Raw genomic sequence first — 13409 nt, forward strand, 5'->3', positions numbered from 1 at the left:
GCTGAACTAAGCCTAAATGGAAATACAGTGTAATGATGTTTTTTTTTTTTTTTTTTTTTTTTTTTTTTTTTTTATGTATATGGAACACATTTGTTTCTCTTGAAAAGGAAGGGGGGATGAAATAGATTTTGAGAATGTTTCCCAATTCCCTTCTCCTTTCTCAGAATTCCATGCCACCAATAGAAAATGATATGCGTGTTTATGGGGACGGGTTTGTCTGTTTACGAAATGTCTAAAAATTTACACACAATAATTGATTGGTTCTCTTAGCTGTTTAAGAGGTTCAATAGAACCTCTTCAAGAGAACACAGCCATGCAAAGATAGTTTTAAATTTCCACTGAAAATTCAATGTTCCTCCAATTTTTCAAAAATAAAAGAAGTTATAATTTTAGGACCCATCATAATATTCGCAAAACATGGATCCATCGATTATTTTTATTCCCACATTTTCACTTTATAAGACCTTACTTGGATGAGCTTATTCTGGTAACTTCCATATGACGTTCTCAACAATAATAACTCCTGGACGCTCCTTTATCTGCATGATTTTCAAATGACTGCTTTATTTCGTTTCTAGACGCATCTGTTCTATTTTAATATCAAAAATATTCTTGCTTTTTGATGAAAGAGACATCTTCGTTGGGGGATTTCTGATGTCTAACAATAATAATGATAATTCGAGGTATTTAATAGGCTCGTGACTCGCCAAGATTGACTTTCATAACTATAATTTAGTTATGGATACAGTGATTAGTCTTATGCCTAAATTTGTTATTATTATTGTTACATTGAATTAGGAATAAACCCAATTAACTGCAGTGTAACCGAATAGATATTACTCAAAGCAGAGAATTAAAGCTGCATTAAAAAAAAAAAAAAAAAAAAAAAAGATAATATCGTGGGTTCAAAACAGGCATAACTTTCAGGCAACTTCTATCTGTAATGTGGCATTCTTGGTTGCTTGAGGGCCTACAGTGAGACCACCTTCCGCTAACTAACGTGCAAATGAACAGTGGATGCACGCGGTTGACGAAAGCCACAACTCTTCTCACTCAACCTAATCGACAGGTGCTGATTAGCCCGATTATGCTCTCTCTGTACTGCGATAATAATAAGAGGGATTGCAGAAATAATATCGCACTTCACGATATGTTGTACTCTCTCACGCATGGGACTATAGGACCGGAAGCTCACTAGTTACCTTCGTTTTATGAAGATACTCGTCGAAATCGATTTTTGCGGTGCCAGTTTTACAGTAGATGAGTGAGAGATCGTGACTTCGATGAGTCGCGGTTCCTGCTGCGCTACGCAGGTGGGTGGTTATCCACATACAGGACAAAAACAACACGCGTCGATGATGGACATTGCGTTGTTTTCGTGGTCCATGCTGATGAAGGTGGTGTGTTGGTACGAATATGTTTCGCTGGTCCGAATGACAACTCCGGCTGCGTATAAACGACCGGCGTCGCTTACCAACAGACCATGTCCATTCTGCCAACTTTTAAAAGAGCTTTCTCACTTAGCTGGTCTTTTCATACGGTGGGAAGGACATTCCCCTCTGGAAACCCGGTTTTTTTCATCCCGCAAAATCACCAACCATCCCGAAGAGCATTTGCAATTAATAGACTTAATACATTTGTCACATAACCTTAGTCATTTCTGCTGTAACTGATGACTGATAACACTCCATGTCACCAGGACAAGGAATTTAAGACGGGCCCACTTGCAGAGCACGTTGGCCTGTCTTAAATGGCCAGGGATTTCACCGCTTCTCAATGTAAACGAACACTGCTTAGGTTCAGGGAACTGCAGATGCTTTATGGCCTGGTAATTAGAGATCTAATTATGACAGTTCAAGGATGATATTCGAGCTGAAAGCGGGCCCAGTATTAGGTAGGTGGACGTGTTTTGAATTTAAGGCTGAAGCAACTACTCACGGGAAATGATTACTGTAAGCATTTTGATAATTCAGGTCCGTTCTCTCTCTGCATATTTCCATTAATTTTTATTACATAATAATGAGCATTACTCATAAACAAATAAATGTAAATCCTCTAGAGGTTTTCGATCCCCCAAAAGGAGTAAGCAGAACTCTTTTACCCAAACCAACTTTGTGAAGACAAGTGGGCAGCCAGTCTCCATCCTTCACGCCATTCGCTAATGCTGAGCTCAAGCTATCAGTGAACCAAAGCTTTCGGGAAGAGTACGACAGACAGCTGTCGCCATCTCGTGGCCCTAAACCTTAACACATATTATTGTCTACAAGAGCGGTCTGAGAAGAGAATTACTAATCAATGTTTAAATATTAATATATTTCTAAGCGTATTTAAGTATTTTGTTTGAAAGTTAAAGTGGTGGCATGCGTACTACTAAATATTTTTTTGTATTTCTAATATAAGAAAGTTCAAAATAAAATATATAGCAAACATCTGCAAAATACAGCAATCCCTCGATTAATGCGCCTCCGATTAGTGCTTCATTTTTTTTCGATACCCAAATTCGATTAGTGCGCCTTAAAAATAAATGTTACAGATTTTAAAAATTTTCGATCCATACATTTTTTATGGCTAACTATTTTAAAAAATCACTCACCAGGATGAAATAATTTAGTTACCGATTTGAAACATTTTACAGTTATTTTTTGATGGCATACTACACTATTTTCACGTACACTATTTTCCAAAATTTACCGCCAAAATTTATGTCGTCTGCTTTACATAGCATTTTGCTGATCATATCTCGTGCAATTGTTTTCCGTACTTTTTTATTTTAAATTATTTTCCTAACCTTTAATCATGAGTAAACGAATTAGTGAGCAAAAAACAGAAAATGATTCGAAAAGTAATCTGATTGGAAGAAAAACTTGAAATCATAAAGAAAAATGAACAAGGCGAGTCCAGAGCAAAGATTGGACAAGAACACAAAAATGGGTGAATCAACTGCTGAATACAAAGAGAAAGGGAAGGCTGCTTGAAGTTCATCATGCATGCACTGAAAATCAAAGTATTATAATGATTGAATTAGAGAGACTTGTTTTTACATGGATCGAAGATTGTAACCAACAACGGATCCTGCAAAACACTGGCCTTATTAAATCAAAAGCATTGTCTCTTTGTATCCTGGAAAGAAAGGGCTATCAATGATGGAAAAGAAGAATTCCATGTTAGTGCTGGGTGATTTGAGCGTTTCAAAAAGAGAAATAGCCTAAATAATGTTCTAATTACAAAAAAAATGCAAGTGCAGATAAGGAGATATCCAGAGATTTTGAAGAAAATTGTGTATGAAGGGGACTGTTGTGATCAACAAATATATGCGAACCGTTTGGAAGACCATTCTTCCACATTGTGCAAATGATTTTAGAGGCTTTTCAAATGAATCTAAGTTAATTAAATCTCATTCTGAGAAGTTGAGTGATTCCAACCTGCTAAATTTAGATGCACAGCGGGAAGATCCCGAAGAATATGAAGAAAATTTAATCACTGACAAACCCAAAGAGGTTTCACAGAAACAGTTTGAAAAGAGTTTTCGTACAATCGAAGTTTTTAAGCAGCAATGCTTGGAGACCATCCCTGGTGAAGAGAAAACCAGTAAAATTTGCAGAAGAGGTAATAGGGCCATACCGTCGGTTGTATGAAAAAAAGAAACAAAATGCCCGCCAAAGTACGTTAGCTCAATTCTTTGTTAAGAAGTAGAAGAATAAATGTATATTCTGAATATGTTTTATTGTCTTTCAGCTTCATTGTTTTCCTTTAACTAGGCCCTGAGACATACTTTAATTCTTTTATAAAAAAAAAAAATTAAGAGTCAAAAAAGAAATCTGAGGAACGAATTATACATTTTCCCATAGATTATTATATTCGATTAGTGCGTTTTCGATTAATGCGCCTGTTCTACAGAACGCATTAATCGAGGGATTGCTGTATAAACCAAAATAAAAAATAAGTCATTAGATGCATTTTTTGAATTCTCGAAATTAGTAAGCAAAGTCTTTTAAACTTAACTTACTTTTCGAAATCGGTGGGCAGGTGATCTCCGCCCTTGCCGTCACCAATACCTGAACTCATGACTAGTTGATGATATTTCAAGGCAGCTGAGAGAGAGAGAGAGAGAGAGTGCCATCGCGTGATCACAATCCCTACCTAACACTTGAATTACTATCTAAAATGTTTTGAATTTTAAGGTTGATTTTTAGATGCGACATTAAAAATCCCAGTTTCCAGGATAATAACTGCATTTGCTTGTTCCAGCGATCAACTAACTTGGAACCAGGCTGAAAATGAAAAAAAAAAATCCTTCAAAATATTTCCTGTAGTTGGCAAATCAGTAACAGAGTTTTGTCTAGCGGTCTATGATTATTGTAAAAAGGTGGCTAATAGACTAGAATATATATATAATATAAATAAAATGAAATATAATGTATTCATTTAAAATATATTAACATAATGTAAAGGTTAAAATAAGTAATAATATGAAAATAATAATATAATATAACAACTTATAAAATATTAGAATAATATAACAATAAGACGCCTGTGCATACTTATAGTAACATAACCCTTCCATCATGCTACATTGGCAGAAGAACGCTCTTATAGGCACTGTTCTAGTTTTCCGTTTACAGGAACTCTTTCTAATATTGTTTTTATACCTATTTCCTGAGGCCTGTGTAGCTCAGTGGAAGTGGCGCTTGCATCCTCTGCAAGTGCCACTTCCTAGGCAGCACAAATATAGACTTATGATTCGAGTCTAGTCGCTGACTGAAGGAAATTTTTCTAAGCCTTTCTTCGACCGGTTCCCCAGTTAGTCAATCTCCAGCATGGGCAAGCGGGTTTTTTCTCCCGGAAACTCGGGTTTTTAATCCCGTAAACTCAAGAAAATCAACCATAGAACTCACATTATTTCGCATAGTAACATATCCTGTTAGGGTTAGGTACCAAGAGATGAAAACACTTGTTTGTCGGTCTCTTCATCGGTGGCTGCTTTAATTAGCGATAGCCATGGGCCAGCTATCTCTGATTGGCTACCGGTGGAGATGGAACTGCCCACTCTTATCCAAAAGCTAAAGCTAGATAGGGTTGAAAGGCCTCCCTACTCTTTGTAAAGGAATAAAAAGCGTTAGCTTATTATTATTACTATAGCTATTTCTTCAGTGAATTGATTTTTGAAGTAAATACATGCAACATTTCCTCTGGGAACTCACGTTTTAAAAAATGCAACTCAGAAAACCAACTGTATAACTCACTTTTTCATAGCACAAGCTAGGGTTTAGGAATACGATATAGTGCAGAGGTCTGTTTTCCCCCCGAAGCCGATGTAGATCAAAATTCAACTGTAAATGGCTTAGAGAGGAGGGGAGATGTTGGAAACCTTCCGATTTCAAAGTTAATCAGGCTAAATATGTTTTGTTTATGTGCTTTGTTCAATAAATAGTATTAAGAGGAAATTATATGGTTATAAACCACTAACAAGAAATCTTATGTGGGAATTCAATCCACTTGAGATAAGTTGAAATACTGTAAATTCCTGTCCTCGCAGGTCGTTCTGAAGGCTCAATATTTCAACAAATTATTAGATGGGTACTTCGATTAGAAATGAGGATTTCAAAGTCGATATAAGACTCAATTATTGGACATCAACACATTCGCAAATATCTTAAGAGTGGCACTGATTTATTTTGTTTCGATTCAAACAGTTTGTTCACAATCAAGGAACTTGCCATGATACTTTCTTGGATAAACGTTTTCCTGAGTGCTTTATCCACGCACACTTTTGTGCGAAAGTGATCTAAAAATTCATCCACCGAACCAACTCATAATGTACTGAGATGAGTTGGTTCGGTGGGGCCTGCCACAACAGCGTAGTTTGAGTCTATGTAGTTGGAAAGGATGCAGCCATTCTTGTTGGTGGTTCTATTCCAGGCAGGGAGCTTGGAGTTTAAGTCTCTGGCAATATTGATGTATTCTCTAACGAATAAGATGGCATTTAGATCAGAGTGAAGTAGAATTTTTAAGGGTGGGTTGTAAGCTGAGTAGATTTTCAGTCTGTCAGCCGAGCTAGTGAATACTTCCACACCGGTGACATCATGGTTAGTGGTTGGAGGGTTTTTTACAGAATGGTGTTTGATATAATTTTTAATGAAGATGCCAGTGCTGCCGCCTCTATAGTTTAGCCTGTCGGTTCTGTATAGGAGATATCCCCTTATTTTGGGGCTGTCCGAGGGTCTCAGATGTGTCTCGCTTATTAGAATAACATCTCGCTGATATGTATGAGTAAAGTCTTGGAGCTCTAAAATTTTATTTCTGAGGCAATTTGCATTCCGCCAACAATTGACAATTGACAATTGACATTTATGTCTTTAGGGGTGAAGCAAGATGCTTTTCACATTCCCCGCTATCTGTTGTGGTTACAGTGAAGGTAAAATTTACGAGCAGTTTCTTCGTCCAGAAAGGGCACGGAGATTATGCATCACTAAAGGAGGCCAATATAGCTTTTGGTCTTCTATATTTGAATATGTCCGTTGGATCGTATGCTGCAGCTTGCTGAACCAAATCGTTGGGATGTGTGGACGTCTTTAGGAAAAACTTGGTTGCTAAGAATTGTAGAACAGAAAATATAGGGAATATTTGTGTCTCTGTGGAGTTGATTGTTTCTAATACCACGGGACTTTCAGAATCATTCTCAAGCACTTGTTCTGCACTCGCTGTATTTTGATAATGTTAGCATTAGAGGTGTGGCTCCAGGCTGGAGAGGCATAGGTGATTATAGAACGAATCATCATCTGGTATAGTTGCAATTTGATTCTGTTGCTGAGCTTGCTATTTCTATTAATTAGCAGATAGATCTGAGCTATGGCTTTAGATGCCTTTGTGCACACGCAGATTTGATGTGTTGGTTGAAAGATAGCTTTTTGTTGAGAATCACACCCAGGTAATTTGTTTCTGTCTGCCAGGGAATTTTAGTATTGAATAGTAACACATCTCCTGCAGGAGACATTGGCCTTTTTGAGAATAGAACGGCTGAGCTTTTCTGGGGGTTGACTTCCACTCTCCACTTGGAGAACCAATCCTCCAGCTTAAGAAGGTTTTCTTGAAGCTTTCTGGTAATGAAATGGGGTCTGAGAGATCTGGTTAGTATTGCCGTATCGTCCACATACAGGGCCAAAATGGAAGTCATCGGATTGTGGGGGATGTCTGACATATATATAGAGAACAGCAATGGAGCCAGTAGAGATCCCTGCGGCACTCCAGCAAAGATGTGGCGCTGGGAGGATGTAGAATCGTTGATTTTAATTGCATTGATCTATTCTGAAGATATGAATAGATTAAGTGAACCATTTTTAGTGAGGTACCGGCTGAGATAAGTTTGTGCAGGAGTCCAAAATGCCAGATTTTGTCAAATGCTTTGGATAAGTCTAGGAAAACAGCGCCTGTGCACTGGTGGTGATGTATTCCACAATTCTGTGGATTTGCTGGGTAGTACTATGGTGTTGCCTGAAACCAAACTGTTCTTTAGGGAGGATGATTAGGACATTTACTGAGGTTTAGAGTCGTGAGAGGATGACCTTCTCTGCAACCTTACCCAGATTTGAGATAAGACTGATTGGACGATAATTTTGCGGTAGGTGTGGGTCTTTGCCTGGCTTATGTATAGGAATTACGTCAGCCAGTTTCCAGGTGGAAGGAGAATAGTGAAATCTTAAAATTGCATTTATTATACTGGTCAGGTACACTACTGCTTTTTGGGGCAGAAGTTTAATCACCCGATTAGTAATGCCGTCTGGCCCACGAGCTTTTTTGTTCTTTAATTTTTTAATAATGTCATATAACTCAGCAGGTGATGTTGGTGCAATATGGTCAGTGCTGGTGATAGGAAGTTTGAGTGAGTGTCTGACCTTGATGTGAATCTTATATATGTGGTCAAAGTCAAAGTTTCCATACGAAGGCCTGCATTGCTCCTCTAAGTTGTGTGCTATAACTTCTGCTTTGTCTATATCTGTGTGAGCAAGGCCTGGTCAGAGAATATTGTGGGAAGGGATCTGCCTTTGTTTTTGATATTTTTTAGTAGTCTCCAGATGGAGTGATCAGTAGGAGAAATGGAGGATAACTTTTCATCCCATACTTGGTCTCTATGGGCTCTGAGTGCATCTCTTACTTCCCCATTTAATCTGTTTAGATTTGTTTTGTCTTGTGGTGCACACGTGTTACGGTATTTTTTCCTAGCTCTGTTTTTGTCTCTGATCAAGTTCATGATGTCTTCAGGCAAACGATCTGGCTTGCGGGCAGATTTGCAGGAGGAAGCTACCTTTATAGCAGAATTAATTTGTTGTGTGAGATTTGTAACTGCAGTTTCTACTTCTTTTGTGCGTATGTGAGGAACAGGTCCAATATAATCCTTCAGTGCTGCTGATAGTCTTTCCCATGCAATACAGGAGTGAGAAAGAGGACATAGGTATTCTTGATTTCCCAGCTGTAGTAGAATTGGATTGTGATCGGATGATAGTTCATCCATAGATATGATGCTGAATTGAAGTTTAATGTCCTGAAGGATAGCTATATCCAGGATGTCAGCAGTGCCGAGCGTACTGAGATGAGTTGGTTCGGTGGGGCCTGCCACAACAGCGTTGCTTGATCCTAAGTAATTGTGAAGGATGCAACCATTCTTGTTTGTGGTTGTACAATTCCACGCAGGATGCTTGGAATTCAGATCCCCGGCAATAATGGTGGGCTCTCCGGTGCATAAGATGGCATTTAGATCAGAGTGAAGTAGAGAATTTTGGGGAGGGTTGTAAGCTGAATAGATTTTCAGTTTGCCAGTGGAGCTGGTGACTACTTCCACTCCTGTGATCTCAAGGTTAGTGGTTGAAGGAATGCTCACAGAGTGGTGCTTAATGTAGTTTTTTATAAAGATGGCAGTGCCGCCGCCTCTGTAGAGTAGTCTGTCATTTCTGTATAGGTGATAGCCCTTATTGTAGGATTGTCTGAGGGTTTTAAATGAGCAACTATCTGAAGAGATGCTGGAATGAGTTTGTTACTATTCATTTATGAGAGCTGTGAGGATGACCTGTGTTTCACGAAGAAATCTTTTAGTGGAGGTTTCAGTAGGGTTTGATAGGCTGAAATTTTGTAGCATGTTTGCTAGTGAGGCCGTAATAACAGCTGTTAGGTTTTTAGGCGCTGTTGGTTGATTTTGTTCTGGATTTGGTCTAGTTGTACGGGTCACATCAGCATAGCTTCTTGTTTAAGTTTTAAAAGAGGTAAACCGTGAGTAGACATAACTATACATAATAAATAACGGAAAAACTCACGTAGAAATATTATTTAATAGTATAATTTTCGCCTGTGTGTCACAGGCATCTTCAGTACAATTAGGCACAAAAATTAAACACTAACTGACAATTCCAAAAAGGTGGCGCTTTTTGGAATTGTCTGTTAGTGTTTAATTTTTGTGCCTAATTGTACTGAAGATGCCAGGCGAAAATTATACTATTAAATAATATTTCTACGTGAGTTTTTCCGTTATTTATTATGTATAGCTTCTTGTTTGCTTTCGGATATCTCTATTATTGGAGGTCTCCGACTGTGGCCGCTGAGTCTCCGGTTTTGATGTCTGGGCCACTGGTGTTCTTGTGCTGAAGGAGGAGGGCTGATTGATTGCCTCCATCTGTCTGTTCTTTGGGTGCTGAGTACATCCTTTGTAGTACGCGGGATGAGGGCCACTGCAGTTGGCACATTTGGCCGAGGTAGTCCTCGGCTTTGTGCAGGTATTGGTTGGGTGGCTGTCTCCACATTTTAAACATCTATATTCCGCCCTGCATAGATTCTGGGCATGGCCAAACTTCTGACACCTGTGGCACTGCCCAGAAGATGATCTTTTACGGAGTGGTTCCGGTGTGACGATGAGACCACAGACTGTTTTTAAGTTGTAAATATCCTTGTATATTTTATGAATCTCAACAAGGACTAATGGCATGGGAGTCTTGTCAGCTTTGTACATTCTGCTCACTTTGACTGGGGGGAAGATCCTGAGAATTTAGGTCAGCAGCTATTTCTGCTGTGTCAATGTCTTCACAGACGCCACGAAGGACTACTTTTAAGTTTTTTTCGGAGCTGAGCGCAAAGGTATGATACTGGATGCCTCTGTCGTCCAGTTCCTTGGTCAACCTTCTATAGTCTGTCACTGTTGCTGGCTGGATCTTTATGCCTTCATCCATGTTTTTGGCCTTAATGAAGCCAATATGCAAATTGGACATTGTGGATCTTAAAGCTGCCCACTTATGCTTTTCTCTAAGGATGATCGGAGGCACCTTTTCTTTGGGAGAAATAGCGGCGTCCGAACCGTGAGAATCCTGATCCATTTCGCTATTGTCATTGTGCGGTTCATCTGTTGTTCTTCGCTTTTTGCGTGCGCGCACTTCTACAAAGTCTGAAGGAGTAGAAGGCAGATTCTAAATGATCTTCAGCGACAACGTCTGAGACATATTCGGGCGGAAACGTGTCATACAGTTTCACTTTTCCCGGACAATTATCACTCAGCAGCTTTCCCAGTCTGAGGAATTCCTTATATACTTCCTCGAATTTGGTTTCATTCACAAGTTTTGCCATTTCAAGACACAGACGGAGAAAGAGTAGAGATTTCTCAGGTGTCCCGAGCAGGTAAAGATAATCCTATGGACTTTTGAGGGTCCACTAGCAAATCCCGTAGACAGTGTTAGGTGTCTACCAGCAATAAAATGTCACTATAAGAAACAAACAAAGGCCTGAATTGCTCTAAGTTGTGTGTATAACTTCTGCTTTGTCTACATCTGTGTGAGCAAGGCCCTGGTCAGAGAATATTGTGGGAAGGGATCTGTCTTTGTTTTTGATATTTTTAGTAGTCTCCAGAGGGAGTGATCAGTAGGAGAAATGGAGGATAACTTTTCATCCCATACTTGGTCTCTATGGGCTCTGAGTGCATCTCTTACTGATCCATTTAATCTGTTTAGATTTATTTTAGCGGTTTTCTAGCGGCTGTAGGCTTAGCGTATTGCCCTTGTAATTACAAATGACTTACCTGGATAAAGCACTATGGAAAATAAAGTGACTGTTTATGGTAGCAAGCAATTAACTACTATTACTAATGAATAAGCATAAATATAAATCGCTAAAAACATATCAAACCAATTCATAATTCATCATCAATAATACACGACACTAAACACTAACACACGAGCCGCCCTCTTTTCTTACGAAACTTTGCATCCTATCCCTCTCATAATCATTCTGCCAACAATTAGACAGGTATTATTCTTGTATTTGTATTATGTAAAGACTGGATTGGTGCGCAAATATCTTATGAAATATAAAAAAAGAAATTCTAATCATGAAATAACAATCTGGGTTAACTCGTTTTTTATTTTTTGTTCTTCTTTTTTTTAAGAAAGAAACGCTACAGAGGCAATCAATATGCTGATATTAATTTTTTTTCGTACATATGTAGGTGTTTTGCTATTTTGTTACCTTTCGTTGTTTTGCATATGAATCGACAATTAATAGAATCAGTTCTGATAGTGAGACCCTATAAACGCATTAAAAATGGTTGTGGTATAGGCTTTTCAGAGTTAATGTCTTTTACGTAATAAAATATCAAAAACTGTAAACGATTAGTTACAGGATCGAAAAGCATTCGCTGTTTTTCTTCCATTTACGCATGCGCATTCTGCTAAATAAATAAATAAACCATTTCAATATGTGCATTAGACGATCGCACTATTTAAAATATAAGATAGTATGTTTATTTCAGTATAAATCTTCTTTTTTTTTTTTTATTCAATAGAAATATTTACTACGGCCATTTTTTATTTAAATTATTTATTTTATTTTTCGAAAATTTTAGGGGGTGGGGGAGAAATTCACATTTATAAAAAAAAGCAATAATTCGAACGTTAGTTACATAAAGGTTGACAGTAGATGGCGCTGTATGTAGATGATGGTAGTAGCGGTCCTGTGTATTGGTGAATGAAAAAATGTGGGACAGAGAGTTGGAGATCCTTGATGAGTCCTTTGATTCCTTGAGAGGTGTCGCGTAATAATAATAATAATAATAAAGCTTAGAGCCAATGCCTATTGTTTAACGATAGTTAAAGTTTATCTGTTACCGAGTCGAACAAACTTTTATACCTTTTGTTTATTATTATTTTTTTTTTTTAAATTTAGTTTTTGCCTTCCCACCAGTAACGCGTGGTTACATATTTCCAAACTACCTACTGTAAGCCTACAGATGCGAGACCTTTCACCAATTCTGCGCATGCCAGAAGAAGGAGAATCCATTCCGATACTAGGATACTCAAATCCCTCTTGTGGGATGACTTGTTTATTATTACACGTCGGAAAATTAATTTTTTTAAATTTTTTTTATGAACATTGAAGTTTTTAAAGTGATAACTATTTCGCTTGTATAACAGTTGGAAAATTTTACGTTTCTACGCGTGATTTCGCGTGTTGGTAACGAATTCGTACATTGCCTTTTCTCCCCTTCGACATGAATTCACTCTTCTTGACATGTTGCTAGCCGAAGGTCTCGGATCTGTGGTCGAACAGTAGTACGTTTTTGAAACATGGACTCGATGGTTTAATTATTGCAAATAATAATAGTGATAATAATAATTAAAATATCTAATTATTAATATAATTAGATAAATATAAATAATAATAATATTTATTATTAAGTTGTGCTAAGAACTGCAGATACTTATACTGAAATGGATGATGTACTGGTAATGGTTCTATGGAATCACTCCCAGACTAAACTCAGCTTTAGAGTTTTGGGGGGGGTTAGGCTAGGAGCAGGATTAGCGATTGGATTTCCTTCTGGTAAGCTGCACACCAAACGTTTTTTGGTTAAAGTTGGATACGGACCTGTTGTTTGTATTGGAGAATTGGAGGACTAACATGGGCCCAAAATGGGATATAAAACTTATTATCAAGAACACTAAATTAATTAAAAAATTATGTTTTAAAATTATGTCTAAAGTTGACCGCTAAATGTTATACTTTCCACTATTTGTTCAGTTTACCGAAATCAAAGTACTTGCATGTTTCCACGCCCCTCTTTCAATTTCTTGTGGTATAAACGAACTTTTGATGTATTGACAGAGTGCATTATAGCCTCACCTGCGTCGCTGGCTTTCTTCCAGAGCTCCTTCGCATCTTTAGGTTCCAAAATATACTTCAATGTAGGTTAGTTAAGTGTTCGAATATCACGTGATTCTGGGAGTTAAATACGGCTTAGGAGAATCGCATTTACTAGTTCAAGGGAATTCCAGTTTATAGCTCCAGACTAATTGACGCTCAACTTAAAAAAATCAGTTGGTCTTCCCCTGTTTTTACTGGATGGATTTCGTCCAACGAACATTTGTTTCCAATTCGAAACG

General features: G+C 37.9%; 1 protein-coding gene across 1 annotated transcript in view; it reads left to right on the forward strand.

Annotated features, from left to right (window-relative positions):
• Window positions 1-13409, forward strand: part of LOC150097014 (oxidative stress-induced growth inhibitor 1-like) — a 74637-nt gene that overhangs the window by 762 nt on the left and 60466 nt on the right. The gene's annotated exons all lie outside the window — the stretch shown is intronic.

This window comes from Typopeltis vanoorti, chromosome 18 (assembly GCF_054136105.1).
Source record: "Typopeltis vanoorti isolate ZY-2024b chromosome 18, IOZ_Tvanoo_1.0, whole genome shotgun sequence".
NCBI classification, from domain to species: Eukaryota; Metazoa; Arthropoda; class Arachnida; order Uropygi; family Thelyphonidae; genus Typopeltis; species Typopeltis vanoorti.